Here is a 25,848-nt window from a genome sequence, read left to right on the forward strand (position 1 = left end):
ACTCCACCAAGTTCAATAGTTTGGATGCAACCTCAGCTGACCAACTACAATGGTCTTGCTGAATTTTATGCACTGACCCCAAACAGAAATGAGTTTTTTTCCAGATAAGTGTCTCATCACCGAAAGACATGCAAACAAGTAAATAAAAAGCCAGTTGATTTGCACCCAAGAAATACCCAGGAGAATAGAAAACAACTGTAAACCCAGCATGCCAAAGTATCAGATGTATAGTACATAAATTATATAGCTAATCTGACTTTGCACAGTAAGTGGGTTTACTATAGGTTGTGCAGTTCATCTGGGCAACATATGCACAGAAGGTCTAACACTGTGGAAGTACTGCATACTTTGTAGAGCTGATCTGCAATGCACAGTGAATGTGTCTAGGATTTCCAGATATCCAGCAGCCCAGGCAGAGTGGCTGTTCTGGTAAGGCTGCTCCAGACAATTGTCAGCACTCTGAAATTCTGCCCCAACAAAATTACCAGGGAGAAAAAACGACATATTTGGTGAAAGCCAGATGTATGGTGGGTAAGAAAAATACAGAAAAAATCCATTCTTATGTATTACTTTACTTTTGTAAAGTAATTTTGTCTAGTGTTACTGAGCTCGGTATTAATTGCCAAAGCACTCAACATTTGGTTGGTGCTGTTTGATGAAAGCAGCTAATTGGAATGCTTCCTCTGAAGAAATCCATTTACACATGTGGACTCCTTTGTACCTGTGCATATTTAGGTGATATGCTCTGAAACCTGCATAAGGAAAACTCACAGTATGCTGTTTAGATGTAGCATAAATGTAACTAATTGTTCCTGCCTTGCTAAACATTCACTCATAACTTGCAATTCAATTCCATCACCTGAAATAAAATACTTGAGACAACTGTAAACTAAATGTCAGCCCTCTTTCTGGTCAGAGAAGATGCCTTTTCCATTCAACAGAATTAATCAACTTATCTTACTCAAAAAATATTTTTTTCTGGAAAACTCCCAGAGTTGGGTTTTTAAAGCGGTCTTACAGAAATTCAATAGAAAATAATATGGAGTGATTCAAATGGAAAGGATTGAGCAGTGGAATATAAATCCTGATATAAGACTGCAGATGTTTTAAATACAAAGATTTTTAACCCTGATATTCATCCATGTCATACCAATGATATGAACAAGCAGAATCAGTACAAGTACAAACAAGCAGTAAAGTACAAAAAGTGTATTTCTATACTGTGCATGAAACTGAAAACAAATCATATGCTACAGCATAGTTTCTTCAAACATCTTTTTCCGAAGCCAACAGATTCATGGTAATATAATTTAGGTGATGAGCATGCTTGGACAAATGCCATGTGGGCCACAAAGTGTCTACTCCACCAAAAGAAACTGCTGTCCCAACTTATCCCAGCTTCCTTTGCACCTCCCATTTTCATTTTTTCCAGTGCAGTAATTGTAATAGCACTGACATGAGTCAGGACTTACTCCAAAATTCTCCATAGCTCCTTTTAGAAAATACATAGGGGTATATACTAAAAGTATCTTCTGACAAGCAGGAGATCTTTTGGGGATTTTGTTGCTGTTCCTTCTCCCCACCTGCCCTTTCTCTTACCTTTTTTTTTTTTTTTTTTTTTTTTTGCTTGTGAGACGGATGGTTATTATCAGTTTATTATTACTGGTTTTCCACAGACTTTCTCAAATGTCAAGTGAATCTGATCTGGAGTTCAGGCCCATAATTACACTGGAACGACTCCAGGAACTTGTAAATAAATCGGTGGTGGCTGCAATGGCTGCCAGAGCTCTGTCATTCTGCTCTTCTGAGGGTGGACAGAGGCTTTGGCTCTTTTCTTAAATTCTACACTTGGCCCAGAGTTTTTCACACCTTCTTTTAAAAGACCCTAGGCTTCCTCACTCTAGTTTGGCATAGTCTTGCACAGGAAGAGAAAGCTACTAGCCTGCCACATTGTTGAGTATGTTCATTTAGAAAAGCAGCTGAAATATAGTTTGTTACTTTTTCCCCCTGCTTTCTCCATATGTGGAAACATTGCAGGAACAGACGTATTTCTGTCTCTCTACTCTGGCCTCTTTGTTGACATTAATAGTTTACACTGGGCCCTACAACGAGGCACAATCTTTGTCATAGTGTATCAACTGTGTGGAGCCACCAAGGTCAGTTCCTAAGCTTGGCATGAAAGTCCCTGAAGTGAAGAGATGTCTGGATTCACGATCATGGATTTAAAAGAAGCAGGCACAACATTCATTCACAGACCTGGTTTACTGAAGCCTGAGAAGTTTACTAGTAAATTTTAAATGCTACTTTAAGCCTGTTTCTAATCATATCAATGCATATACAGCACAGCATCTGGTTACAGAATGGAATCTCCACCCAGTGCAGGCTTGAACTTAAAATAATGCTACATACGTTTATCTTCTGATACCCTCAACACTTTTCCCTGAAAAACTTCAAATAAACTACTCAAGCACATCGTGAGAGCTGATTCAGGGTATGTAACTATTCAGAAACTGGTCCTTTCCTTCAGAGTCATCTCCAGTTAGAACCAGTCCCCACATCAGCCATCGAATGGTGCAGACAGCAGTGTAGATCAAAATTTGCATGACTTTATCTACAGTGAGTTTATACCAGAAGGTAAAATAATTCCTAAAATCAGAGGTAATCCCGAGTGCAGACAAGGCTCCAGAGTGCCAACTAGCTCCAAATGTTTTTAAGATGTGAATACTTGTATGCTGCCAACGAGACTGAGATGACCAATTCTTTTCACGCAGGTCACTAAGGCAAGTGAACAGTAACAGTATTTCATCAGTGCTAACCTGGTTCATATTCATACCAGTCACATAAAGGTGAAAGCTGCTGGACTCCTTTATAATAGGTTGAATCATTGTGTCTTCTGCAGAGTACTTTGCAAAACAAAGCAGGATTCTTTGTGGAGTGAAAAACACTGAATTCTTTGCAAAAGAATGTCATTTCTTTCCTATATCCCCCCCCCCAGGGAGCCCCATTGTTTAAATAAGCATTTGCTTGTGCCCTGAAGTACAGATGTTTTTGACTGCTGTCATAAATCAAACATGCTTGTCTCTAACACATTAAAAAAAGTGGGGAAAATAATCTTTTTAAATGACATGGATTAAGATGGTTGGTCTGACCCAAATTATACTTCTAAAATAATCTTCATTCTTTGCTGGTTCTGGGAACAAAAGATTCACATTTTGCCTTCCTCTCCTTCCTTGGAATTCAAATCAATCTGTTACCCCTTTCTAAATATAAATTTGAAATAATCATGTATCTGGATCATGAATTAAGTTTGCAGGAGCAAAATCTCTGGCAGAAAGTGGCAGGGACTATGCCTAAAGCTAAATCCAGACAGACAAATCAGTTCCGAACCAGGGTGAACACAGAGTTCTCATTAAATGGGTTGCAGGTTTTCAGTTGCAAAAGTTCCATCAATAAACTATTCTGATATTTGAAAACAAATAAGGATAGTATCATGTCAATCACAACAAAAGCAAATTTAACATTTCAGTTACGTTTTCTCCCCTCCACTCACGCAATCATCTCAGGCCTGTGTTACAGGGGATTTTTAAAAGGATCAGAATTCCATTGCTAAACTTTGGCAATTCTAGTGGCAGGTTTTTTATTTCCTTAAGGGAAGGCTTTTGATAGTTTCAAATAGGGATGTTGGACAACAGGAAAAATTGTGTTTAAACGCAGCAGTATAAAACCGTATTTTCAAGGTCATTTTTTTAATCCAATATTTTTAACCTTGCTATGGTTTATGTTTGACCTCCTTCCTATGCTAGCTTTCCTCCTCTCCCTGGAAGACCATGTCTATACTTTCTATTTGATGTGGGTTTCATGTATCTGCACAAAGTAATTCATAACCCCTAGGCAAAAGGCATGTGCCCACACCACATCATTATCCTGCAATTAAGAAACTTCTGCTGCCGCAAAGCTATAAAGCTCAGCAATGTTTCAAGCTAGGCCCTCAATGTTCAATTCTGAGCTCATCTAGAGCTGAAAGCTGCTACAGTGCTGCAAAGATACTTCGTAGTGCACCTTGTGAAATACTTGCTGGGTGTTGATTTGAAAGTTGTTAGGTTTGCCTCATCTTAGCATGTTTCCCACACCTTAAGATTTTCTTCTGTTTCTCTGCACAGTCTGCACACAGATGCAGAAAAGAAGATAGCTCTGCTTTTGCATATGCAACTGAATGCAACAGAAGCATGTATTCTTTTCAGTTCCGTGTGTTCTCTACCTAAGTTCTCAGGTTTAACATTCTTCAAATGATTCCCCCTTTGGTAATTCTCTATGTGGTGTGTGCTGTGGTCATGTTTCAGGTCGCTTTGTAAGATCTGATCAAGTGAAGCAGGGCTTGAATTCACCTTGTAATTCACTTAGAAAAAATACTTGTCTAAAGTAAAAGATGAAAGAGAAAGGACAATTCTATCTTCTGGGCTATTTAACACCAGAAAATTTGAATGCTCTGTTTCCCTTTTACTGTGTGGACAAATATACCTTTGCTGTACTGCTGAGGTGAGGTCTACAACATCATAATTGCATTTCCTCTATCTTCCTAATGGTTCCTTGATTTTAAACAAGTGCATCGGGGGGGGGGATGACACGACACGACAACGGATGACGGGGGGGAAGTTTCTCACTTTAAATAAAAAGATAAAAAGTGGTGATGACTTTCTGCTCCCCCAGGCTCCTACCCCATGTTGTCCCAGCAGTAGGGGGAAAGCAGGACACTCATCGAATTGTTCCTCTAGACAGCCTTCACCCCAAGCTCTTCCCATGATCTGCTCCCGTCCAGCAGCAGCAAACTCTGCAACGTGGTTGAGATCACTTGGAAAGGTTGAGCAAGTTAATAGAGACCAAAGCCCCATGTCTGAGAAACACCGTCCAGAAATGTTGCTAATGCAGGAACCATCCACATAGTTACGTTAAAACAGGAGTAATGCTGTTGAGCCCTGCCTAGCTCCTTCCCTGCACTGGAGCTCTCTCGTTGGGCCTGTTCCCCTTTAAATAAATATTAATTTGGCCAAGCACGGTGAAAGGGACCCAAAAACCTCCCACCACACTTCAACACGTTGGCCAGAGGGGCCAGGGCAGCTCGATGAAGCGGCAGGCCCTGGTTCAGGTGGTGGGTACCCTCACACCTGCGTGAGGAAGGGCTCCTCACACCCCGTGCCCCCGAGGCCAGCCTGCCACCCACCTGACCCCCAAGGTACAGAGGCACTGGGACACTAAACCTGGGCACCCACCACCCACGGCATTCACCTGCCGTAACCCCGCGGGGCTCGCTGGGGACAGGCTCCCCGAGGCCGGCGCGGAGGGCGCCTGAGGCAGGACCCAACGCTTCCATTTCCTCCGCGGCCCGGCGGGACGAGGTTGATCTGGTGCCGCCGCGTTACCTCAGTCTCCCCTTACAGGCTTCGCCCCGGCGGCCGCTACCTTCGCCAGGGCCCCTCGGCAGGTGGCTCCGCCCGGGCGACACTCGCCTCTCGCGTCGCCGCCGGCGCAGGTCACCCACGGCGGCCCGGCCACGCGCCCCTCGCCCCGCCTCGCCCCGCCTCGCCCCCCGCCACGCCGGGCGCGGCCCCTTTAAGGAGTGGAGCAGCGCCTCCAGGAGGCGCGCGGAAGCGGGGCGAGCCGGGCGGGGGGCGCGGGGGCGGGGCCGGCGCGAGGGGCGCGTCCCGCCCCCCCCCCCCCCGCGCCCGCCCCGTCCCGCGTGGGGCCGTGTGGCGCTGCGCGGCCGCTGCTCCCCGCGCGCCCGGCCGGGGTCGGGCACGTCCGCTCCCGCCGGGGCACTGAGGCGAGGGGCGCTGCCCCGCCGAGCCGAGGAGGCGGCCCCCTGCGGCGGGGGGCCGCGCCGCTTCCCCCGCCCCACTCCACCCCGCCGGCCGGTCGGAGGGACGGGTGGACGGACGGACGGACGGGCGGGCGGAGGCCGCCTGAGGCTGTGGCTGCCCCCGAGACGCCGGCTGTGAGGTGAGTGGCGGCGGCCGCGCTCGCCGCCCCCTCCTCGCGGGAGGGAGACCCCCGCGGGGCCGGGGGCGCTGCCCCGGGTCACGGCCGCCGCCTGTGACGGGGCGCCGCGGGCTCCTCGCTCGCCCGGGGAGAGGCTTTCCTCGCGAAGGTGCTGCACGAAACTCCCCCGCTTCCTCCCGCCCGGGGCTGAGCTGTCACCCCGGGTGCGGGCTTTCTCCTCAGCGCAGCAGCATGTGGAGGAAGAAGGGCTTGCGCCCTGCCCGCGCTCCCCGCCGCGGTTTCCCGCACGGGCTGCGGGAGCACCTGCTGCCGGGCAGAGCGCGGCGGCCGAGCGCTTGTCCTCCGCCCCGGGTACGGCGGCGGGGTGCCGTGCGGGGTATCCCCGGCGCTGGCGGGAGCAGTGAGCCGGAGGCGCGGCAGAGGGTGCTCTGCCATTGCCGCGCTCGGCGCTCGGGCTGCTTTGCGCTGGGCCTGAGAATTTTTTGAAGGAGTTTTGTCTCTTCTTTCAGCTGGCAAAAAAGGCATAGGCGGCAGCAGCAGCGTGCACGTGTGGTGTAAAGAAAGGCGCTTTATGATGCTGGTTGGTTGCAGCACAGTGGGATACTGGGAAAGGCTGACAAAATCAACAGGGTACTTGTTTACTGATGCACGGAACCTCCTTGGCCTAGAGCCCAATAGCTCTGTTGGAGAGGTTGAGTACTTACCTTCGTTGGCTTAAATGGGTCAGCAGTGGGATTGCAGTTCGGCCTGACTTGTCCGAACTCCAGAAAGCAATGATATGTTTAGAAAGGGGGGAAACAATGAAGTATTGTGATTAACAGGGAAAAAATCAGTAGGGTGTGCTGATAGTTATGCGTGCAGTGCTTGTAGGGTTTAACGTACAGCATGGACACCCAATGCTGCAAAGCTGACTACTTAATGATACCTTTGGATCCACTTTACTAATAAGGCTTCTTAAAGTCTGCACATGATTGTGGATTATGACTCTCTTAAGAGAGACTTAAGCGATCTTGCAAAGACTGAGTGTACTCGAGTTTGTTATTTGGCAGTGGGTAGCAGCATGAGGTCTGGGAAGCAAATAGGAAGTAAAAATTATTCATTTAGTTTTGATGTTGTTCTGGGTCTTTGACAGTTGTTAGTGTCATCATAGACTGATCTTAGCTCAGATAGTTTCTCATGTGCTGAAAGACAGTACTCCTAACCCAGTAGATGTGTAGTTCTTCTGGATGTGCAGACAGTCCCTGTAATAGCGTATGGAAAATGTTCTGAATTAGTCTGGTTATTTTTATTGTGGCAAGTATGTTTCTTTAAGAGTAAACTAAACTGTATCACACTGAAAAATGTTCTCAGCCTGCAATTATCTTAATCTCTTGTGTTCAAAATGAAAAAAAGCCATTGAAAATGGAAACCTCTCTACTGATTCACGTGGCTAATGAGGTTTATGACAACAGATCCTTATGCAGTGTTACTACTTTGAGGTGTCATGACCTCTGGCCCAAAAGTGCAGTTCAAGATGAGGATGGGCTGTCCTCTGGCTCTGCAGGCTGCCCTGTGTAACCAACAGTGGTAGAGGTCCAGCCTGTGTTTTCAGAGAAACAGTCCTGGTTTCTTGGTAGTCTGCATCAAGCCTCCATAAGACAGAGGTGCCTTTTGTGGAGACAAGAGGAGGGAATAGTGGTAATTTGCTCAGCTCTTGAAACTCAGGTCTGACAGCTGTTCCTGCCACGAGTTCTTCCCTAGTGGGACATTCAGGGGCTTGACATGTCATCCTGTTTTTCTGCGCCTCTTGAGGCCTCAAAAAAAGGGTATTGGTTTGGTCCTTAAATGCATCTGGCTGTAGGTAACAGCATGGTGAGATGCAGTAGTTTGCTTTTTTTCAGTTCTGTTTTGCTTACCTGTCTCAAGACTACTTTGGATGTTATTGTATTGAGATGCATTCAAAATTTTTCTTTCCTACCCTGATAGGAAACACACTTCAGCTTTCACTTTAAAGTAGTTGAGTGTTAATTATAAGACTTAAAGAGCTGTATCCTAGTGTGGACATGCGTGCCTGTAAGTTTATCTGACTATGATATCATTATTAACCTCTCTGATACAGGCAGGACCAAACTGTCTGCGCTGTGTAGGAACTTTAGAAATCACCACAGGAAAATCATGGGCTTTTCAGCAGTAAAGTTCTGAACAAAATTCCTGTCTTCAGGTGAGTGTTAGCTCCTGCTTAGGTGCAGCCTGACTGTATTCCCCCTGGGGGAATCATTTTACTCTCTTTGTTTCCCTAGAAAATTTATAGTTCCCAACTGCACTGCTTGGTTCTGTGTGGATGCAAACCATGCTGACTCATATGCTGAACTGTTGCAGCCTTGCTCCATGTAAACACAAGCACACTTCCAAAACATTTAATTTGTAATGTCCTCTGTGGAGAGCTATCCCACAGCTCCTGGCCTAATTCCCAGAAGCAGCAGATTCTGGGGTACTGGGAGTTTCAAAGGCCATTGGTGCCCAGCAGGATAACTGTCTGAACTAGCTTAGTGTAGTTTATCCTGGCACTGGGACAGTTCAAACTGAACAGGTATTTAATCTTGCTTAAAGCAAGTCTGCTTTGAACAATACTTGGTATGTGTATAAATGATCTGGAGCCTGTTGGGACATGGCTGTCAGGAGATCTACATGGTAGGGAAATCTTTGTTATGGCAAGTAAACTTTGGTGTAGATGTACCTCCTAACAATTTTTTTTAAAAAAACCTATCTGTGTGCAGTTATAGTAAAATCAGGAATAAGCTATTAAAAGATTTGTTTTCTTAGTTCCTCTGTGGCAAATAACAGCAGTAATTGTTCTGTGAAAGAGCTGAGTTTATATCCGCATATAAAATGCTTGTTAAAAAGAACTTCTCAAACATGGAAACTCACTCTCCCATTCATGCCCACAAGCATCCTATTAGGTCTTTTAATTGAAAATAAATATGATTTGACTACAAAGAATGATTTCCAAGTACAGTTATTTAGTCTGTACCTGGTAAGTACAGCAGTAGAATTTTAAGATAAATGCCTTCTCCTTTAAAGCAGTAATTAGTTTAGTGGAGACTAACTGATGAGGAACTGGAATTCCTTAGTTTTTGTGGGTTTTTAATTTTATTTGGTTTGGTTTTTGTTTTATTTATTATTGTGATCTAGGTTGAAAGAGTAATCAGCTATGGTAAGTATGGAGAGTAATTTGGGAGAGGTTCAGTGCAGCTTATGGGTGATCTAGATCATTTACATCTCACTTGCTAATGTAGGTTGGCTGTCAGTGCACTACCTGTAATTGTTAAAAATCATCTGTTTGCTGAACCGTGCTAAGCTTTGCTGATGTCATAACTTATTCCAATATCCTGCACTTATTTCAGGTTTCCATTCTTACTTTTTTTTTTCTTTTGGGAACAAGACTTCAGAGGCACTGGAGTAGTGGAATGTGCTCAAAGCTGGATCTGAGTACAAGAACTGGTTCAGAACTCTGGAGGAAAAAGCTCCTGGTGCAGGTGGGACTCTATAGCGCATATTGAGGTCCCTTGGGGATACAAGCCATTGCTCCCTCTGCCACAACATGGCAGCACTTGCAGATGCTCCTAGCGAGCACTGTATCGGTGCAACTGGAAGAGCATATCTGTGCTCTTACCTTTACAGATGGTAGGGCTTGAAGGTAGCATGCCTGTTACTGCTTCACCTGCAGGAAGGGCACTTAGAGTAATAGTATTTTGGTATCAGAAGCATCTTTTCCCAAAGTGTGATTCAAGGCCCTACTTATTTTCCTTCTTTATTCAGTATGTATATTCTATTTATATGGGGAATTTCTTAAAAATATGGCTTAATTCACAAATGGATTTCACTAGAAAGTCTTTATCAGAAGTGTGAAATTGAAGTTTACATATGTGGCATTTTGTTGCTGAGTGATCATTGACAGAGTACTGTTAATTACAACATGGAATCTTACAACCTGTATTTCAAAATCTTCCTTTCTGTGATGGCTATTATTGGCATTTTTCTTTGTAAAAGCAAAGGATGTTAAAAACTGTGCTTGCATCTGTTATTTTTGCTACGACAGCTGTCTTTGTCCAGTTTTAACTTACCATTTTCTGAATAGCTCTTAACTGGGATTGTAGCATTAATGGCTATGTACAGGGGAAGTAGAAGAGGAAATCTCCCAATGCCATCTCCTTCTCTCCGTCAAAATATGTTTCTTTCATGTTACACTACTTTTAATCAAGATGCAGTGAGTGGAAACATTAAATTACTAACTCTGTTTTGGTGCCTAGCATAATTAGGAGTGGTACAGTTATGGTATAAAGGAGTAGCCAGTTTGTTAGTACTATTTAATCATGGTTTGTCTTGAGCAAGACAGATGGTAGCACTGATACTGTGCTTCTGAGACTTGAAAACTGGGAAGATCGCTTGAAATAAGGTGATGCAATTTTTGTGCAAAGTCATGTACAAAATCGTGTTGTCTTCAGATGGCAATTGTGAAACAATTGTGAAACAAGCGCTCCTTGCAACATGCTATCAGTCATTACACAAGCAGCAGCAAGTAAGGACTGTCCCTCTGTCTCGATGTAAGCAGTGGGATGTATCGTCTTCCGGTGCCAACTTACTTTTACACCAATATGCAACACTAGTGTAAAAGAACTGTAAAATAACCTGTGTTTATTCAAACACTCTTTCTGGCACACTGAACGTATTTGTCTGAAGTTGATAGCTAACTTCTGTGTAGTCAGCGTCTATATTAAGTGTTTGTATATGGCTGTCTTCCTGACACTAGCTGTAGAATACTGTCATGAGAGAAGGGGATTTTTATATGTTAGATGGCAACCTGTTGGACTGAATAATGCATTGTTGGAAACTGTTGGTGGTAAAGTAACAGCAGTTTGGAAAGCTCTATGACCCTAATCCAGACCTGTTTTAAAGGGTAACTTCTAATACAGAATCTAGTACAGTTTAGTCCAGTTGGAGGGCCAGCTGTCTATTTTGGAAATCAAAGTGCTGCCTTTTAAGATGAAAGCCATATTTCTGTGAATATGAACTCTTTTGTATCTGCTTACTGTGCCTTGTCTGAGGGAAGGAGCAGCTGTAGTGCATTCGCCAGACCTGCATTTGGCTGTTGCTGCCATTGTGTTGTGTGTAAACATGTACCATTATTTTGGATCACATAGCAGCCTGTTCAAAAGGGTCTCACATTCCCCAGCTGTTCCGCAACTTTTCCATCTCTGAGCTTGCCAGCTGCTTAATACAGGCAACTGTAGCTGCATGTGTTTCTCTGGTGTTAAGTATTAGTGTAGATAAAATTGACTTCTTGTTAAATGCTTGATGCTGTGAGCTTCTCTCCTGCTTCTAATGGGCTTAAACCAAAAGTAGGCTGTTCTTACTGTATCAGAGTTGTTAGAAGTTTTCTTTGCCACTATTTGGACAGATTTGCTTAATCTTATTGTTTTTAGATTTGGCACAAATATGAAATACAATTGTGTTTACTTATATATGTATATCCACAGTGTGTGATAGTAATTAATCCAAAAGAACTGGGGTATGAAAAGGCACCTCTTAAAACCATATCAACAGCTCTTTTGTTTCCCCACTTCTCTGAAAAATGTTCAGTTTAACAAGGCATCCTCTGCTCTCTGGTCAGCCAACTCTTTCATTTACCAATTCTTGCAATAAGTTTTATTTCAGTGGCAGCACTGCTCAGATCAGATGTTGAGGAAAGAACAGGGGCTCTGAAATGCCTCGTATCTGTAGAGAGTGCTCAGACCTGCTGAAGGACCATAGGCTGAGCCCTGCCTTCTAGATTTTTCCATCCAGCCTGCTGCCCCTGCCATGAAAGGGATAGGAAACATCCGGGAAATGTTTTGTGTGGCTGAACTCCTTTTTGTAGCAGTGAATCTGGAAGTATCTCCCTGGAGATACAGAAGTTGAGTCAGACTATCTGCGTATGGTGAACTTCAATGAAAGTTTTGAAGAGAGTAAATTCAAGCACTTTTGGAAAAGGGGGGTAATTCTCTTAATGACTAAAGTTAGTCTTCTAAACACTTAATGTGTTCTACAATGTTAGTTTGAAACTCTGGGTGAGAAGGAACATATACTTGCTGCAAGAGATTGTTAAAGATAGTGACAGAGCTAAGTTTTCAGAGGCTTGAGGTGGTTTTATTAACTAGTAGTCCATGCTTCCGTGTAAGGGGATAAATCAGGCATTTTCTTGAAAACATATTTAATGCAGTTTATAGTTGAAGAATATAATTTGAATTTTCCTGGCTTTATGAATCGTTTTATGATGAAGGAGAGTGGAAAGGAATGACTTGTGCATTTTTGCTGTTAACAGCAGAAAAGGCTGCCTCTGCTCCAGGCTCCTAGTTACCCATTATAAGTAGTCTGGAAAATCCTACTATTCAGAGAGGAAATTTTCAGGTGACTGTAGATACATTTCTTCCCCCCTCCCCCCCTTTTTCTTTTTCCTTTCACCAGGCCTACTAGATCTATCCTGGCTGCTTGTAGCTTTCATGTTCATGTTAAATATCAACACTACCTAAATTATGCTAATGAGAGGATGACTCTGGCTTAGTAATAGAGCCTTGCCCTGTAAAAACAAAACAGAAACATAAAAAGAAGTTTTTTGGTTTAAGGTAGCATAATTCAGGATCTGGTTATCATATCTCCAAATAGCTGAGAGTTTGAACTTTTCCATTTTAATGCTAGCGTCTGAAAAGAACTTGAAATACTGTCTTTGGCTAGATGCTTGCTCTTGTCTTCTGCAAAATTACTCTTTCAGACTCAGTGTTGGAGTGCTAAATCAGTATTTGTGAAATCATAGCAGAAATACAGGCTTATAGTTTGAAGTGATCATATCAGATACAGTTATGTTAGCTGAAGCAAAGTAACGGATATTAGCTTAAAATGTATAGTTAATACAGAAAATGTAGAAATGAATATGTAGTCTGGATTTACTAACTATATGTATGAACAGTTATTTGGAAAACAGGTAACAGGCGTTCTCATCCAGAATAGCACACTGTTCGTGCTTCAAAAATAGAGGAAGACAACTGAGTGTGATACTGAGGGCAGGAAAGAAGGTGGGGAACGGAGGAGGAACATTTGTCACAGAGAAGGTCAGGGAGCATGTCTTAATTTTTTTTCTCTCTTTTTTTTTTTTTTTTTTTTTTTTTTAGTGCTGCTGATTTATTCATAAACCCCTTTGGGGTGAGTCTAGGGAATGAACATAGAGGAGATTTGGAGGAGTGGAATTTGAGAAGTACGAAAGTAAGGAAGTGTTGGTTTGTCCTCACTAGAGCAGAGGGGGAAGACAGTATGTGATTAAGAAGGTGTTCAGTTATTAAAGGCTTTAGGAGAAACAATTTTCTCATGGAAGGTGGTGGGAAGTCATGTGATAAGACTTAAACAGCAGTAAATTGCTAAACATGTTTAAAAGCAGTGGGGGGAAAAAGAAGGGGTTACCCCTTCACCCACCTCCAGAACCTGTTCTTGACTAAGGTGGTGAAAGTTCTAGAAAGGCATAATAATAGAGCATTGGAGAAAGCTTTTTGTTAAGGTTTTTTTCTTTCTTATAAATGAAAGGTTCTTCCAATGTTGTTGGCTTAAATTTGCTTCAACCCCTACAGGGGAAAATACTTATTTCAAAGTTTCCTCTAAACTTAAATTGGCTTCCCAACCAATTTAAAGACATGTCTGTCTATGTAATGCCTTCCAACTCCAGGAAAGCTGACAACTGTAAGGCTTAGCAGAGGAGAAGACCTTGTGAATTGCGCAGGGGTTTCCAGCAGCAGGGAAATTGCTGTTCTGAAAACATAACTTGAATTAATCTCTTCAACCTTTGTTTCCTTTTGCTGTTGTTAATGATTTCCTTTGCACAGCTAATGATAAACGCTGCTTTGCCTGCCTCACTTCACTGACTCTTTCACTGCTCTCTGAAACTAAAAATTACTGTTTGTGTTAAAGACAGAAGTAGTGCAGCAGCAGGTAGAACTGCTTCCTCGAGTCACAGGTTGATGTGTGATGAGAGTTGTCATCTCTTAACTTCATCAATTCTCTCCAGGGCAGTCCTTGCAGCTCTTACCATGGGTTGTCCTGCACACTGGTGAGCTTGGGTGTCTGTTATCATACAGGTTGTGTGGTTCATGGCTCAGCACTGTATATAGCTGGTGCATGGCACCCCAGAGCCTACTTACACTCAATTGTCTCTATCACTGGAAAGATTCAAAGGTTTGAAAGAAACTTACTTAAGCAAAAGTTACAATAATGAACAAAATCACAAAAAGAAAACAAAGTGTATTTACTGAGGTAATGTCTATCAGTAAGGCTCTGGCTTGCTTAGGCTGCTGCTGTTAGGGTGCCTGTTATAGTTCCTTGTGTTCTTGATGCTTTTGCCTTGTTTGTGTGCTGCATGTGAGGCTGTACTCTCACCTGTAATCAGCATCAGCGTTTAGGTGTTAACTACTAAGAAGCAGTTGTTTCTTCTTCTCTTACTTTTATTTCACAAAGGCTGCATAGCTTACGTGTTGTTGATTAGACCACACTGTTGGCTTTAGGCTTGAATTAATTATTTATTCTGTCACTTGTGGTATAAAGCATATACTGTGACAAATGTTACTTCAAAGGAGTTTGTACAAAACTTGACCCTTGCAAAGCTCAGAGAGTAAAGACTCTCCAGAACTCTGTAAACACCCTGACTGTGAGATTGCACCAGACCTCTGCTGGATGCTCTGCCCAGTGCCTGTCCATTTCCTTCCTGTTACATTGTAGAGTGCCAGTAGTTGACAGACAAAGGATTTGTTTTTTTCTTAAATACACTTGTTTGTCTTGTCTCCATAATATTTGGTGCATGCCTGACTTTACAACTTGCATGCAAATGCCTATTTTTGTATTGTTTTTGTGGGTTGGCAACCAAGTTGTTATGGCTTCCTACTGCAAGCAAAATCCTGGAGTATGGAAATAAGTTGTTTATATGGATTCCTGTTATGGAATGCAAGTTTAATTTTTCTAGTTTGAAATTAAATTACCTTTAATAAAATGAACTTTGAATTTAAGTAGTACTGAACCCAGCTTAAACAACTTTCTAGGTCTTAAATTAATAAAAGCTAACTATAGCATAACTAACTACTGCTAGCTATCCATTTCAAGTTCTTAAAACTTGTGGTTTAAGAGGGGAATGCTCAGCTAATACTTCTGTAATAAAATTCATGTCTGAAATGCATTGTGTAGCGTACCCTGCTGGGATAGTACAGCCACAGACAACCTGAAGGGATTTGTGTGGGCAGGGAGATGGCAGATGAAACGTTCCAGGTGAGATATAAATTTCCATTCCCTGGTTTGGGAACCTAATCTGCCTTCCAATAGGGAGTTAGGGAGCTCCGAAAAAGAAGTTACTAGTGATTTTGTTTCATCTGACCTGCTATTGGAGTCTTGACCTTGCAGCCTTTTAAAATAAGTCTTTAAAGAAGTATTTGGTTGGACATACTCTTTCTGGGCTCCCAGGAGGTGCTTGCCAGCAACAAGCTGCTGAAATCAAAAGCAAAACCCCAAAACGTTTATATATGTGTGTGAAGTAAGGAAATTGAGGACCAAAGTGGTTTTGTGCTGAACTTCAGCCTGCCCAAAATATCTTTCCAAATGCAATAAAGAGAGGGAACACCTTAAATACTGTTTTCGAGATTTATAATTTCTTGTGAAATTCCTAGAGTAACATACAAATGTGCTTTCATGATGCAGTTGCAATGTCCTTCCAATAAAACAAATGCTACTTCAGTAAATGTTTCTCACATAGACTGACATGAGAGCTTATAATCATGCCAGTCCGTGCTGAAACAAAGCAAGTAATCTTCATGCTACAGAAGTTAGTTTCTTAAGGAAACCCTGAAAAAAAAACTTTCCATGAACATGTTGGTATGAATTGGCATTCTTTCTTGCACAGGAAACCACAAATTCTTATTGTGGAAAACTTCTGACTCTTGTAAAGCAGTCATTAGTTTTGTGTATTAAAGTTGTTCAGAATGTTCTAGGTTTTTTTGGTGTGGCCTCTAAAGAGCTGCTGTAAGAAATGTTACTCTTGATAAAGGAAAGATCACTTGCTCAAATGTTTCCAGTCACTTGTATTCTCAGTGCGTGTTACTGGAGCTTGGATACTTGTCAAATACCTACAAGCCTAAGACCATCTTTATTTGTCAATTATTTTTACCCCCTCAAGTCTCCAAGTATGACGGTTATAGCAATTGAATATGATCCCTGTATTAAATACAGCAATGTGTTTGAGTTTTGTTAAGGTTTCTGAAACTGATGTACTTGAAATTGCCTGTGGTGGTTAGGTAGCTCCTGGATCAGCGCCATTCAGTGCACAGATATGCACACACATACATACATGTGTTTGTGCGTGCTTCATGGCAACACTTGGCCAACACTGGAACACTGGTGTGCAATGTTAACGTGACTTGCATACCAGTAGTGTGTGCTGTGTATACCAGAGGCTGGGAGCTTCAGGTTCAGGTGACTCAACCTGACTGGTCTTCTTTCTCTCCCCCCCTCTAATTATTTTTTTTTTTTTTTAAGAAAATGCCTATTCTGGATTTCAAATGATCAGTTTTCAGACTTCACCTAAGGTAAACCTCTCTTTCTTAACTGAGAACTGCATCCCTAATTTGTTCCTTTGAAATACACTATCAATAATATAACCGAATTACAGCACATTCTTCCAGGTTTGGTTTTTTTTTCATGAAAGAAGAAAGAATCATGGGTGGAGATGTAGCAAATTACCTAAGCTAGCAGTAATAAAAGTGATTATTTTTTTTTCTTTGTAGAGCAGACTTGTTTGAAACATTTATCACATCATCTTCATTAATGTTTTATACTTTCTACTATTTTGGAGTGTTAGCTGGGCTCTCAAGTACTGGAACGTTACTGCTGCTATTTAGGGCAGGACATCTGTCATGATGTGTCTAGAGTCTGATTTCCCCAAGCCTGAACAATTCTTGCCTTTATACTCTACCTATGTAGCTGTTGCTCTTTCTACAACCTAAAAATACTGCAAATAAATAAAGCTACAGAGAGGTTAAATGACTCTTTGAAAGTTTGTGTTTTCTGAGGGCGGGAAATTGCCAGTAGCTATGTCTTGTGCTGTCTGGACAAAGCTTTGGCAGAGTTTTAAGAATTTGCTAAACTAGGCCAAATTAACTTTCCTTTCTGGTCAGGCATACTTTTTGTACTGGAAGGGTGCGTGCAAAATGAATTCATGCTTCTCACAAATGGTGTTAACACTGTCTCGTGCTGCACACACCAAGGCTTCTGGGATCCAGCTCTAGCAGCACCCTGTTGGTGTGCTACCCTTGGCTTGCTCCCTTGCTTCTTGAAGTCATGGCTTGCATACTGACTTCCTTGGGCTTTGGGACTTTTCCTTTGCGGTAGCCTCAGTGTTGGCTGCCCTCTCAGTCGTGGTTTATATCCCAACAGCTGTTCAGTTTGCACACTTAGTACTGTAAATAGCAGTTACAATATTATTACAGTATTATTGAATATTCCCTGCACAGAGTAGTGAGGTTTCTCAGTGGAGCCTCAAAACTCATTTCTGGAAAGGGCAGACTTTGCAGGGTAATGTAGAGAAATGATTTCCCTTCTGCCACTGAAACCCTACCCTGAAAACTTTGTTTTAGAGGCAATTTTAATGACCTTTGAAACCTGTATTACAGTTTTCAGACCAACTCTTTCTGTGTGTGTGGCTTTGCAATAATACCGTTCTGGGGATGAAGTTTTATGAGTGTAACAGCTCCCTACTCCTCCCATTTCCCTCTTTCCTTCCTGCTCCCAGCTGTATGCCTGTGCTGATTATTCTGGGGTGGCTCTAGTCCACTTCTTCAACTTTGTAAGCTTCTTTATCTCAGGTTTTGGTTGCTGGGTCAGCACTTCAGTGTTCTGCTGCGTTAGTGGACCCAGGAAGCTCTCAGACCTCCAGTGAATGTGGGAGCTGGTGCTGTGAGGATCAGCCCAGCTGGGAGTGGGGACAGAGAAGAAAGTTTGGGCTGGTGGCACAAAGTCCCCTCCCTGGTCAGCTCTTGGCTTGAGAGCCTTGGTCTTCATGCTGGTGGGGAAAGGTTGGTCAGAGTCAGACTGGGAAAAAAATACATGCCATTCACAGTTCATCTAATGTGGATCTGTGCATGAACATGGGTTTTCCTGTCACACCTTTCAGCTGTGAACTGACAAATTAAAAGCTTTTAAATGGAACACTGAAGTAATGTTTATTGGAAGCTTAAAATGCTGAAATTGGAGTTGTTTTTTTCTTTTCTTTTTTCTTTGTGCTTGTGGTTCCTTTTCCACGCTATTTTTTTTTAAGTTGTTTAAAGGAAACTACACTTTTCAGGGAAGATCACAGATGGGAAAGGCCAGCAACTATTGCAGTTGCATAGCATTGTTTGGCTCTGTTGGATTGTAACTGTTCTTAATCTAAAACTGCAGATCCTTTACTTGTTCATCAGATTGTAAAGTTCTATGACAGCATCTAGTATCTTGTAAAGACAGTATGAGCTGCTGTATGTTGGAGTTACAATAGGCATGGTGACAGCATGTCTCTTCTGTACTGGGTGGAGTAAATTAAAGAGAATGGGGAAGAAATGCTAGGGAGGTGACTTGAAATAACTGCACGGGTAAATACAACATAGGAAGTTTCAGGAAGCTTTGTTGAACTTGGGATAAGTACTTAGAAGTTTACTAGAGAGCAGTACGTGCTGTTGAACCTGATGGCTTTGGTTTCTGATCATCAGTGAAGGCCTGCTTTTTCACCTAGTTTTGAAATTGGGGATTTACTTTGGCACAAAGGAGGCAAGTGTCTTGTTTGAGTTAGCTGAATACAAGTGTCTGGTTGGAAACATTCCCAGCAATGATCTGATTCCTAGCCTTTTCTGTAACCTCAATAGTGCCACCAATGCATACTGGGCAACGAAAGAGTTATGAGAACCTATGTAAACTCCAGGATTTTTGAATGTCCCAAACCCACTTGAATATAGGGGAAAAGCCAGTCACTTATAAACATTGGCTTGAAACAAAGTAATTGGATTTAACAGGACAGTTTGGTGGATTGTCAGTTCCAAGTGTGCTGGCTTCCTAGGAACTACCAGATGAGTTTAACAAAACCATTGCTTCTGTCTGCTGACTTTGTGGTGTCACAGGTACAGCTTGGTAAGTTCACTGGCAGTGAGTGACCCTGAACACCTACCTCACAGTACAGGAGTCTTGTCTCCTAAGACATCATGTTGCAGACTGTTAGGCTTTGTTTACAGAGGACACCTGAGATGGCTCTGTTGGCTGCTGGACGTGTTGAATTGCCCCCATGTTTCAGAAAAGACTGTGCTGTACTATCAGTAAATTTTCCAGGGTAACTCATATACATATTTGACCAAAATAAAACAGGCATTGTCTTCTTTTACATCTAAGCAAAACTTTTGCTCCTTGTAAATTGAAGTATTTGAGTTAAAGCGAAAAAACCCACAAAAACCCCCTTTGATTTCTCACTTCATTCTGGCAGTAGATGCACATCCACTGTACAAAGGGGAGACTCATGGTTGTGTTACACTGCAGACATGGGAGAGTCTTCTGTATTGCAGGTGGATGAAATAAATTTCAAAGTCATCTGGCAATGAGCAGAGTGCATCTGCTTGACTGCCTTGAACTTCACTTGTTTAAACAAACCTCTGTCACAGGTTTCATTTTCAGGAGTGACCTGAAAAGATTCCCATTAAATCTTTTTACATTATTATCTGGTGACCTTACTGTCTAAAGTATTACATAATTCAGATCTGAGATTTAGACTCAAAGTTAAGGTAATATCTCCATATCAAAGTCCATGTTGTTCAGAGATGTTCCAGTGTTAATTGTTAAAAGAGGTGCCCTTGCTGCTCAGCTGATCTGCAAGGTTTGTTAGCTGTGCACTGTTTACAGCACTAATTGTTCAAGTGCTATTTCTGTTGCCTCACAGCACCAATATATTTAACTTAATAGATGTGACATGGAGGACCCTTATCCTGAAATGTGCTGCCAAAACTTAGTTTGGACTGTTTGCTTTATGCTCACAAATACTACGTTATATTTTCTCCAGATTTAATTGCATCATGTATTTGATTCATTCTATTTAAATAGTGTGTTTGAATTAAAGGAAGGGGAGGAAACCAAACTTACTTTGATCTTTGAGCACAAGATGGTATTATTTGGTTGTTTATGGCAACCTGAGTATTGTGTTTTGGTTTTTGTTTGTTTGGTTTTTTTAAATCCTCTAACAGCCTGTGTATTGAGTGCTGTTGTTTAGAACAAGCATGTATTTGTGTGTGCACCTGGTTCACAAGAATCACTTTTATGTTAGTTGTCTCAGGCACTTGAGAGTCTTGCTTCATCTTGCCTACTGCCTTTGCCTCGTTTCTGTTTCTTTCTTGTGTGGCACTGTCCATTTCCAAAACCTTGGGAAAGGGTTTTTGACTACAGCTCTCACTCTTGTATATAAGTGAGTCTTCAGTCTTGTTCCATAATTGCTCAGTGAAGAGAGCTATCTCTGCTGCTGCTGAGGAAGCTGAGATGCTTTGAGGCATTACAGATCAAAAGATGATTGTAGTTCTGTATGAGTTCCTCTGTTCTCCAGTGTAAGATAATGTTGTCACTAACAGATTGAGTATTTTTGAAAATTCATGTAGGTGAACAGAAGTGCAGTAGGCTTGAATCCAAGATGTCCCTCATTATGTTGTACTTTAAGAATTCTTATATTTATTGAATTTATTTTTAATTAAATTAATTTCATTAAATAGGGGTGATGTTTTTAGTCATGCTGTCACAAAATGCTTAACCCCTGGAGATAAATCTAAACACAGGGAATGTGTCTTGAATGCATTGTTAAGACGCGGACTGATGAATAGGACAGTGCATGACCTACTGGTTAATGACCATGCAGCATTAGTCATGTCCTTTTGCCTTGTCTGAGAGAACTAAATATTTAATATCCCTTCCATTTCTGAATCTGGCCATTCTGGACACTGTAATTAGTTGTGACTGTTATCTTTGGTTGGATATTCAACCGTTTCTGTTTCGGATTTTATGGTCTATTTTTATGATTAGTCTGTTCTTGAGTGTTTGGGGGGTTTTCTTTGGGTTTTTTTGGCTGTGTGTTCCTCTCTAACCTGCTATGAAGACTTTACTGCTAGACACTCAGGCCATGTCCAGTTGATCCACATAGTCCCAACAGCCAAGGTATCTTGCATTCTCTTGGAGTTGGATTATGTGCTTGTGCATTTTAGGATGATGCATAATATCCTGACCAGGAGAGATGACTGTGGAAAAAAGGAAGAGGAGACTGGGATTCTGAATCAGGTGACCTCTTGCTAGCTTTAGGGAAAGAGCTGCTGGAAAGCAGGTATGCTTTTAAGGGACTGCTTTCCTATTATGGGTCTTAAGAGTTGCACAGCTTTAATTCTCATTTTAGGATTAGTCTGCTGTTCCTGGTTATATCCAGATCACAAAGCAATTTTGCCATTGCTGTGCTGACCCACTGAATGATGCTGTTTCAGAGCAGAATGGTAGTGATTGCTAGTCTAGCTTGGGCAGGAAATGGCCAGTGTATCACTACTATCTCTGCCAAACTCCAATTTGATTCCTTCTTTGTACAGATGTAAAAGGAGCGTGTGCTAACACTCCTGTGCAAAGCAGATCTTACAGTATAGCTGAATGTAACTGATGATCAGAACTACCCACCAGATTTTATAGTGTATGATATATGATTGATCACATGGAGACCAATTTAATGGAATCTTGGTCTGTTGTACTGCTGTACTTTGAAATCAATCCCAATTGCACAATTTCAGTGAGAAGGCCTTTATTCAGCAAAGACTTGAAATGCAGTTTGTCCTTCCCTCCCTCTCCCACTTTTTAGTCATGTACGACATTCTTGAACTCACCACATCCACCGTGGCTGGCCAAGCACTTGGAGTTGCTGACCACTTTAACACTTCTACCTTTGCCTGACCTCTACCAAATCTACTCCTTTAGCAGTATTTGCAGTATCTTTCTTTTCTGGCCAAAAGAAAGCATGTACCTCTTATTTGTATTCAAATTTTTGGTTTGTGCATCACTCAGTAATTTTGCTAGAGGGGGCAGCAGTGTGAATTTGGAAGGAGGGCATAAGTTATGTGAATGATGTCTCAACAGACTTTCTCTCTACAGGCAAAGGCCCAGTGAGAGTCGGGGGAAAAAAAGCAGCTCTTGATGTTCAAAATTGGACAATTATTACATGTAGAACTGTCTTTTTAAAGAATTATTTTTCTTTTTAAATTCTTGAAGTGTAGGAATGGACATCTCTCTCTGTTACCCATTTTGTCAGTGCTGGCAAGTTCAACACTGCAAGTGTTGCTTGTTGATGAGCTGGAATTCCAGCGGTGACACTGCTGTCGGCTCCCTTGCTTTCTGCTGCTTTCTCTTGCTCTTCCTCTCTGGTCCCATGGTAAACAGTGGTGATAACTACCACTTCTCAGCATGTAAGTATACTGTTCAGCATCTATAAAGCAGTGAATACGTTATGCTACTCATGGCTTTGGACTAACTAAATTAATTGGAAACTGAGGAGTTCCTCTCTTAAAACATCCTCAAGATCTTGTTTGTAAACCATCTTAGAGATGAGTGATGCATCTGATTTTCAATATTTCTCCTGTTTTTAAGTGCTGAGGGAGACAGTATAAAAAGTGTCAAAAAAAGTATCAAAATTGGTGGAAGCAGCTGAAAACTGATTTGTTTTAGGGAAAGGGAGTGCTGGCTTGAAGGAATGATTCTTTAGACCTAAGTGCTTGATATTAACACTGAAATTTCATGGGCTTTGAATGCCATAGACATAAGTTACAATAAGGAGGTAACAGGACAGCAAAATGAGTCAGAGAAGTGAGAGAAACTAGGCAACTCAAATAAGTTCCCTTGTGGTAATGAAGTCTTGAATGTATGGGGTTTTTTTGAAGAGGTGGTTCAGAACGGTAATCTGCAGCATAATCAAATGTGTCTTCTGAAGGAAGAAGCTGCTATTATTATGAAATCTGAACATGCAGATGTCTCTGAGCTTGAAGGAATATTTCAAAAAGTTAACCTTGAGGACTTGGAAAACAATCTGATAAGCATATGTGGAAATTGCTCCATAGGACTTATTAGGTTGGCTGAAGTCATTGGTTTACATGCTGATAAAATACCTCTTTCATAAGTGTTGCTACTCGATAAGTCTAAGAACATTATAATTTGGTTTTGCAGCCCTTTCAGAAGATGTCCTAAATAATTGATACCCCGGCCCAAGGAGCTAAGAGAGAAACTGTAACAGAGCCACCTCTGATGTCACATTTTAGTTGTATAGGAACACATTAAATAATGAAACCTTTAAATCTATGATCATATTTTATTTTGGCTAAGATTGGCGTTTACTTAATTACAGGTGTGCTCTAATTCTAGCGGTTTTATGAGAAAGTTTTGGAAGTTGAAAATGTTCTTGCTCAGACTGAGCAGTTGAGTTGAACAGTTGAGCATGGCAATTTACTGCAAGTCTCATTAGACATTGATGTTGCCTATGTTGGGATATGCATTCAGGGTGGACTGCTGTGACTTGAATCAACAGCAGCTGGTTTACAGATACAAAAGGACTCGTTTGTTTGCCAGGTGCATCTTAGTCAAAGTTGCTGGAGTTATTTGAATGTACAGTCAGTGAAACCTATACACAGGCTCCTGTGTAGAATTTAGACAAATATCACTGGGATACCCACACTCATACTGTTTAGAGCGTGTCACAGTTGCTGCATTTTACTTGTTTAAATCGGATTTGGGGGATGAAATAGTTTACGCAGCTAGTACTTGGCTTTTATTTTGGTATATCTAATTGGTATGTAAAAGATGAGGACGGAATTCAAACTGAAGATTAAAGAATGAGTTTGCCTAAGAGACCTCAAGTAATGTGATTTGCTGTCTGAACTCATGACTGAAGCTCTAACTATAGTACATGTTACTGGCCTCTGTTTCTGTACTGGGGCACTTCGTCAGAAGAAACTCCCACCTCTGTTACTTGCACTCTTGCACATGTCAGAGGTAAGAGTGCACATTGCAAATATGCAAAAAAGTCCTGATTTATAGCTGAGGTCTGGCTGAGCAGAGCTATACAAGTGCAGGTTAGAAGTCACTCAGATAACATAAATCCAGAACACTTAGGTTTGCCAGCTGGCTGATAAATGAAGTGGGTGTTTTACAGCACATATTCTCTAAACTGTAAGGGAGGGATTGAAAACAATAGTTGATTCCTAGATTTGCTGTAAACCCAGTTTTAACCTGTTTGTATTGTGCTATTGATGGTGTATTTTCCTGTGTTTTTTAGCTTGAAGGTAGGAAAATTCCCTTGAACATAGATGAAATTCAAAGATGATGCAAATAGGTACTTTTTGCATTCATTGAGGTTCTTACCCTTCCACATTCAGCACAGTGGGTTACCTAGCTGAGGAGGAATTGCCTTTATGATGTGTCTAGCTTTTCAGAAGCTTTTTACCAGCCTAAAAAAAACCCTCAGTCTTAGTAATTTTGAGTTTAGAATGCCATGTTTCACATCAAAAGAGAAATCAAATTTACCCTTTATGTTGTAGTCCTTTGTGTATGTTTCAGAAAATGCACTTACCTGCTACTGGCTAACTGGTAAACTGAACATCTGCCCTAAGCATGCAGGTTATGAGTTTGCATGGAGCTGCGGAAAAGCAAGAGGGCACGCTTCTGTGCAGGGCAGGACTGAGCTGGTGTCTCTGCAATGCAGTTTTTCAAGCATCTGAAATAGGGAGGTCTGCTCTCATTCAGATGTCTTCCCCAGCGGTGAGGCGGGAGGAGTGCTGACTGAGTTTGCCAGCAGTGATAAGGCCTCCAGGTGGTCATCACAGTAAACATGCTGCGAGAATCACAGCCCTGCTTTCCTGGGAGTTACATGAGGCAAGGGTGTACTTCTGTCACTTGTTCTGTTGGAAGCTTCTTGTTGCTAGCAGCTAAATGACATGCAAAGCAATCAAACTGTGGTTCTTTCAGCATTACTGGTATTTGGCTTGTGGTACTTGCTTCCATTTTGAAAGCTGAATTTGTCAGCATAGACAGACTACTTAACTCTGAAAATGTAAACTCTTATCACAAGTGCTTCTTGTGTTGTAATAAACATACCTAACTTTCCTCTACAAGAGCTGATATCATGCTTGCTTTTTTCCACCCACTGTTTATTCAATAGCCTGCCAAACAGCATAGGTATCTTCTGAAGAGATTTATGCAAAACTGGCAAATCAGGTGCTAATGATGTTGCTTCCAATAAATTCAGACTATTGTATTCTATGTACAGTATTCACGGTCCTATTACTGACAAACAGGGCTGCTATTGGCTGCAGTGAAGTACACCACAAAATCACTCTGATCTTAGACTTAAGCTATAATTTGAGACAGCTACCTTAAAAGAACCTAAGTCCATATGTAAGCTATAAGCAACATAAACTTTAAATAGCAGAGACAATTAGCAAGGAACTACGCAAATCCCACAGGGCTAGATAGTATTTACCATCATTATGTAGTCCACTAAGTGAGTAACATTTCCAAAGCTTAGCTTGTGAATAAGACCAGATTGTTTGTGATATGATTTCATAAAACGAACAAGGAAGGGTCCAGAGGCTACTTAAGGTTTTGCAGATGTGTTAATGACTACTACTTAATTGTGTAAAGTATGTATGAGGAGATACATGGCAGCTGTAGAAAGAATATCTAAGAAAGAAACTTATCATTAGATATATGCTGAATTTCTTTATCAATATATCTGTGTTTCCAACT

General features: G+C 41.7%; 1 protein-coding gene and 1 long non-coding RNA gene across 6 annotated transcripts in view; one reads left to right on the top strand and one right to left on the bottom strand.

The window, feature by feature from the left end:
* LOC130148730 (uncharacterized) overlaps positions 1-5,633 on the bottom strand; it is a 57,888-nt gene extending 52,255 nt beyond the window's left edge. Inside the window, exon 1 of one of the 2 annotated variants that reach the window (XR_008821646.1) lies at positions 4,716-5,632. This is a non-coding gene — a long non-coding RNA (uncharacterized LOC130148730). Of the gene's footprint in view, positions 1-4,715 lie in introns of both variants that reach the window. The other variant, XR_008821645.1, reaches the window with a different exon arrangement.
* A 100-nt stretch (positions 5,634-5,733) lies between these two features.
* Positions 5,734-25,848, top strand: part of SVIL (supervillin) — a 142,628-nt gene continuing 122,513 nt past the window's right edge. For 3 of the 4 annotated variants that reach the window (XM_056337633.1, XM_056337636.1, XM_056337635.1), the window contains exon 1: positions 5,734-5,994. The gene's annotated coding sequence lies outside the window, so the exon portion shown is untranslated. Of the gene's footprint in view, positions 5,995-9,435; positions 9,510-25,848 lie in introns of those variants that run through there. The other variant, XM_056337634.1, reaches the window with a different exon arrangement.

This window comes from Falco biarmicus, chromosome 4, assembly GCF_023638135.1.
Source record: "Falco biarmicus isolate bFalBia1 chromosome 4, bFalBia1.pri, whole genome shotgun sequence".
Taxonomy (NCBI): Eukaryota; Metazoa; Chordata; class Aves; order Falconiformes; family Falconidae; genus Falco; species Falco biarmicus.